The following is a 6,812-nucleotide window of genomic DNA, read 5'->3' as shown; positions in this document are numbered from 1 at the left end:
TGGCGATATTTCCATTTTCATCTCTGAGTTTATTTATTTGGGTGTGTTCTCTTCCTTTTCTGATAAGATTTGCTAAGGGTCTGTCAATTTTGTTAATATTTTTGAAGAATCACCTCTTTGTTATGTTGATTCTTTCTATAGTTTTTTGGATTCAAATTCATTTAATTCTGATTTAATTTTAATTATTTCTTTCCATCTACTGGATTGGGGTTTATAATGCTGCTCTTTTTCAAGGGGGTTCAGATGACTCATTAAATTTTTAGATTCAGATCTCTCCAATTTGTAGATGTAGGAGCTCAGAGCTATAAACTTGCCTCTGCATACTGCCTTTGCTGTGTCCCAGAGGAGCTGGTAAATTGTGTGCTCATTATTATTAAATAGCATGAACATTTGAGTTTCCTTTCTAATCACTTCATGAATCACTCCTGATTCAGCAGTGTGTTGTTCAGCTTCCATGTATTACTGGACTTTCTTTGGTGGCTTTTGGTCTTGATTCTAATTTTATTCCTTTGTGGTCAGAGAGAATGCAAGGTATAACTTCAATGTTTCTGAATTTGGACAAGCTTTCTTTGTGGCCTAAAATGTGTTCTATTTTAGAAAATGTTCCATGTGCTGCTGAGAAAAACTTATATTCTGATGCTGCTGGGTGAAATGTTTGGTAGATGTCTATTTAATCTAGTTGATCTCTGCAGCTGTTTATATCTGCAGTTTCTCTGTTGAGTTTTTGCCGAGTTGATCTATCTAGTTGGGAGATTGGGGTGTTAAAATACCCAACAATTAATGTCTTTGGATCTATGTGGGATTTGAGGGAAAGTAGTGTTTCTTGAATAAATTTGGGTGCTCCATTGTTTGGCAGTTAGATACTTAGAATTGTAATATCCTCCTGAAGGAGAGATCCCTTAATTAGTATGTAGCAACCTTCTTTATCTCTTCTCACAAATTTTAATATGAAGTCTATTTTATCTGATATTAGGATTGCAACTCCTGCCTGATTATGAGGGCCATTTGCTTGGTAGATTTTGCTCCAGCCTTTAACATTGAAAATGTGTTTGTTTTTAAGGGCAAGATGTAACTCCTGAAGGCAGCAGAGAGGAGGATCTTGTTTTTTAGTCCAACTAGACAATCTATGTCGCTTAATTGGAGAGTTAAGTCCGTTAATGTTAAGAGATATGACTGACAGGTATTTGGGAGTTCCTGCCATGTCATCCACCTTCTTGGGGGTTGCAAAACCTGGGTTGTTCCTATGGTTCTTGGATTCTCAGTTTGGTTGCAGTTTCTTGGCCTTTATTTTGGTCTCGTTGGTTTTCTATGTGTAGGACATCTTTAAGAATTTTTGTAGAGCTGGTTTGGTGGAGATGTATTGTTTCAATTTTTCTTTGCTATGGAAGGTTTTTATTTGGCCTTCAGTTATGAAGGAGAGTTTAGCTGGGTACAGTATTCTTGGTTTATTGTTTGTTTTTAGGGCATGGCATACATCATTCCAGGCTCTTCTTGATTTGATTGTCTCTGCTGAGAAATCTGAGGTCATTCTAATTGGTTTCCCATTATAAATGATTAATCTTTTCACCTTAACAGCTTTATGGATCTTTTCCTTTGTCTGTGTTGATCCTGTGTGGATTATAATGTGACAGTGGGATGTCCTATTCTGATCTGGTCTATTTGGACTTCTAAAAGCTTTTTGTATGTGAATAGGCCTATCTTTTTGCATGTTTAAGAAATTCTCTGCTAGGATCCTGTTAAACAAATTTCCTAGACCATTAACTTCTTTTTCTAGGTGCTCCTCTACACCCATTATCCTTAGATTAGGCCTTCTGATGGTGTCTTCCAAGTGTTGGATTGTTCTATCATATTTCTTGGACTTGTCTTGGATGGTTGTATGTTCTTTCTCTATAATATCTAGGCTATCTTCAATCCCCAAGATTCGATCTTCTGCATGGTCTAAACTGCTGTCAAGACTTTCTACTTAGTTTTTTATTTCTTTTCCTTCTAAGTGGTCAGCTTTGATGGCTTCAAATTCTTTGTTGAAGCTTTATTTTAGATCTTGTATTAACTTCTTTACTTCCTTAATTTGGTGTTCAGTGTTCATTCTCTAATCACTTAGTTGATTGGTTATGGTTTCCTTGGAATCCCATTCCTTCTGTTGGTTTCCATTCAGCATTCCCTTTGTGGTCTCCCTGACTTCCCTCAGCTCTTTGTTAGTGGAGCCCATGAATGCCTTTAGTGATCTTTGTGTATTCTCTTCCTGCTCTCTCAATTCCTGTATTACTCTTTGATTAGCTTCCTCCCATTCATGGGATTCCTGTAGTTCTCTTTGAGTGTAATCAGCCTGATAACGCCATTCCTGCCTTTCTCTTTGAGTATTCTCAAGCTGCTCACTCAAATCCTGTATCAGTTTTTGAGTAGCTTCCTCACGCTCATGATATTCCTCTAGAAACCTTTGGATTGCCTCCTCTCTCTCCTTATCACGCTCATACAGAGTCCTTTGTAGGTATTTAATCTTTTCCTGCATTGACCTATTGTTTGCCTCCTCTCTCTACCTATTACGCTCATACAGAGTTCTTTGTATGTTTTCAATCTTTTTGTTTATCAGTTTTGCCAGCAGTGTTTGTAGAGCTATTTGGGAACTCTCCTATGGATTATTCATTATCTTTTCTGTCCCCTGATTATCATGAGTGGGAGTGAATATACCCGGAATTGCCATTTTTCTTGTGGTTTTCTAGCTTACTCTGCCCATTTGGGATGAAAGTAACACCAGTTTTGTGCTAGAACACTAACTTAATGCAAGCATCAACCAAAGGCTGAATTTGCATAGTCAACAGTCTGCAGATACAATCTAGTTCAACAGTTACCTCTATTCAACATCAAATGACTCTATATTAATGGGCTACAAACCGCAAAGAAGAATTTGGTGAACCAGAAATTATTAGGGTTAGGGAGAGATGTGGGTAAAAAGATGTGGGAAAAAAAGAGGAATAGAATGATATGGGAAGGTACAGGGAGAGTTAATTTAACTAAGTCCTAGTCTCAAAGCAGGAATTAGGTTGGATAGGATGGAAGTAGAGAGAGAGAAAACAAGAAGAAAAAGAAAGGGAGAAAAAGAGACCAGAAAAAATAGAAAAATATAAATTAATAATATACAGATCGAGAGCAAACTATTCAAAGAACGTGAATATATTGAGAGAAGGGGAGGGATATAAAGGAGATGTGAAAAACTTAAAAATAAAAATAATTAAAATGTTATATTGGTATAAAGAGGTAGTACAGCTATTAAGGAATTTAAGTCTCAAAAGTTTTGAATTGAGTAATTAATTTATGGATTAAGTGTGTACACAATGGGGGATAGGGTCTAATAGTCAACTACAGGTATATCTGAGGATGTGCAGAACAACAATTAAGTCCCATAAAGAACAAAATTGAGGAAAAGGTAGGAAGGATAAGGAAGAAAGAAGAAAAAAATCAGAAGTTCAGTCGAGCTAAGCAAAAAGCAAAAAGAAAATTTTTTTAAAAGAAGAAAAAAAAGAAAGCTACAAAGAAATAAACTTATAAATGAGTTAGAAACAAATGCATGAAATAAAAAAAACATTTAAATGCATATCTAAGGGTTCATTTTCCTAACATCACATTATCTGACCTTTCCTGCTTGACTCATACATATACTAGATATTGCAAATAAGGGAAACCATGGGACCTATGTTTCTTTGTGCTTGGCTTACTTCACTTAATATAATTTTTTCCGAGCCTTTCCATTTCCTAACAAATGGGGAAATGTCATTCTTTCTGTCCCTCCCCCACAGTATAACCCCTGCTTTCACTATATTTGATGTCGGTATAATTTGTGGAGTACATGTGGAAAAACAAGTCGTTTAAGCATACAGGTGGACCCGATGCAACTATGAGAAGTACAAGTTGTCATGTTAAAAACAAACTTTACTTTAGTGCGGGGGGTGGGGGGGATAGGGTCGGGGGGTGGGTGAGGCTGGGAAGGGATGTGAGGGGTAAAAAAGGAGGAGGCTGCAATGCTTGATAGGAAATGTACTCATTATCTTCCCCATGTAGTTGTAACCCCTCTGTACAGTATGTTCACAAAAAATTAAAAGTAAAAAAAATAAAATAAATAAAAAGAAAAAAGAAAGAAAGAGAAATGCACACACGCATGTATACCTAAAATAAAGATTAAAAGGGGGAAAAAGTTACTAGAAAATAATTTTTTTCAAAAAAGGTAAAAATTAAAGATTAAAAAAGTTTTAGAAAAGAAAAATAATTTTTTTCGTAAAAGGTATATAAAAAAGAAGAAGATAAAAAAAAAGTTCTTTGATTTTTTTAGGAGCATTGGGAAAAATCCTGTATCTCCCTTGTGTCTGTAATCAGCCTCTGGTTGGAGTCTCTGGTCTGCTTGGTTGGTTTCTTAAGTCAGTTTGTTTGGACAGGCAGAAAAATACTCTGCTTTACCCAGGATTTTTCGATCCTCCTCCCAAGTTAGTTCAATGGGAGTGGGGTATGCTTTGAGTATCACAAAAGAGGGAGATGGCTTTTTCCTCCAATTTGGAGATGCTGTGATGAGGCTAGGTTCTTTGTAGACTTGAGGCCTTTCAGCAAAGAGTAGCTTTTCCCAGGGACTAGTTTGTGAGAAACTCACACAGTCCAGCCTGGAACCACTCTCAGGGCTTCTGTTTACTGATATTGAAGCTGCTAAAGGGAGGGGCAGCCTCTGGCTCTGATTACTCAATGAAGAAAGCCACTCCTAGGTCTGGCGCCCGAACTGGGTGACTTTTCCCTTGGTAGAGCTGATTCTGGCAGGTCACGCCTTTAAGTTCTTGTGACCTGCTAAATGATGCTAGTTTTATTCCAAGGCCTGAGTTGGAGCTAGCAGCTCTGCCAAGCTTTGTCGGTATCCAAGATGGAGATCTCCAGTACTGGGGTGGGGGAGAGGAGTGGCCTTCAATCCTCTGATCCCTGAGAAGGAGTGAGGATGTCAGGGTTCTACTCATGCCGTCTTGCTTCCTGGGTCGTCTCTGGTCTGCGAACTGCAGGATGAAGATGTCTGCTCCTTGTCGGTTCTTGCTGGTGTTGAGTAAAATCCGCTCACTTGCTGCTTCTGGCTCTTTCGTCCCCAGACTCTCTCTGTTTCAGGTATGGGGGTACCGCCGCTGTCGCTGCCGACGCTGCCGTCACAGCAGCTGCTGCTGGCAAGAGCTCAGATCTGTCTCCTTGCCTGGATTTTCCCTCTCTGGCCTAACTGTCTGTCCTGTGATGGCACACTTGGTGTGATTCTCTGGCTTAGGACTGTTCACTGGAACTCTAAAACTGCTTTCTATGTGAGAGCTTGTTTTGCCTCCAGCTTCTCCTCTGTCATCTTCCTGGAACTCCCAAAATGTATCTCCTTCTATGCTGTTCTTTCATACCTTATCTCCTTTTTTTTCTAAAAATCTCAGTCTTTCTATATTTCTCTATGAACATTTCCTGATACTAATACACCTATACAGATGTCACAGCATGCTATTGTAAGGGTCCCATAGCTCATGAGTCATTAATGTAACAAAATGGAAAAGGAGGACATATTTACTGCTACCTCAATTTTTCTGAAAAGCTGCAATGGCATCATTTGGTTAAAATTTTCATTCTTTGTCTACACAGTGTCATTCAGTGTACCTAAATGCAAATATGAAATGGGTGCTGGTGGTTTACACCTGTAATCCTATCTACTCAGGAGGTTGAGGCCAGAATTGTGGTTCAAAGCCAGCCTTGTCAGGAAAGTCCAGGAGACCCTAATCTTCAATTAACCACCAGAAACCCGGAAGTGGTGCTGTAGCTAAAGTGTTAATGTGCACAACTTGAAGTGAAGAGCAGAGGGACAGTGCCCAGGATCAGAATTCAAACCCCACAACCAACAAAAAAGGTGAAATATGACTTTAAGTTTCCCCAGAAGGAATGACAAGATCAATAATCTTCCCAAGCAAAAAAATTAATTCCAAAATTATTCAGTGCACCTACTTTTGGTGAGTTATTTTATAGAATCTGTGCTGGACATATTCTCTTAAAACAAATCGTTTAGGGATACAGGTGGACCCATTTCAACAATGAGATGTATAAGTCTTTATGTCAAAAAACGAACTTTACAACTTTGTTGGGGGGGAGGATGATATGGGGAGAGAGGGGGAGTATGGGAAGGGATGGGAAGGGAAAACAATGAAGAGGCAACAATGCGTGATAAGAAATGTACACGTTATCTTGCCCGTGTAATTGTAACTCCTCTATAAGGTATTCTCACAATAAAAAAAGGAAAAAATGTCAAATATTAGCTTTACAATAAACATCTAATATTTCATCTTTGAAGACAGATGTCTATACAGTTGATGTTGCTTGGCTTTCTTATTATCTTAGTTCGAATCCAACCCTGGCAGGATAGTCTGTCAAACTCCTATCTGTATTTACACAGCAAAAAAGCCACAAGTGGAGTTTTGGTTCAAGCAGTAGAGTACAAGCTTTGGGGGCAGGTTAGCAGGAAAGAAAACTGTTCAGGGACAGTACCCAGCCTATGAGTTCAAGCAGCATAGCCAACACAAAGTAAAAAAAAACAAGCAAACAAAAAAAAAAACCAAAATTTCCTAAAAGGAGTACTGGTCTGAGAAGAGCCTCTTTTGCTGATCATACTCACTGGATGCTTTTTTGGAATCCTTATTGCTCTGGAGAATTCCGGACCAAACTAAAGGAATTGATAACTGAGTCCTAAAACAAGAGAATCATCTCAGGGGTAAAAATACCAGCGATAAGAGACTTTAAAACCTCCATGTCTTTGTTTCTTAGCAGTAGAA

This window comes from Dipodomys merriami, unplaced genomic scaffold, assembly GCF_024711535.1.
Source record: "Dipodomys merriami isolate MVZ:Mamm:240054 unplaced genomic scaffold, mDipMer1.0.p SCAF_529, whole genome shotgun sequence".
Lineage (NCBI taxonomy): Eukaryota > Metazoa > Chordata > Mammalia > Rodentia > Heteromyidae > Dipodomys > Dipodomys merriami.
This window is presented reverse-complemented; position numbering follows the sequence as displayed.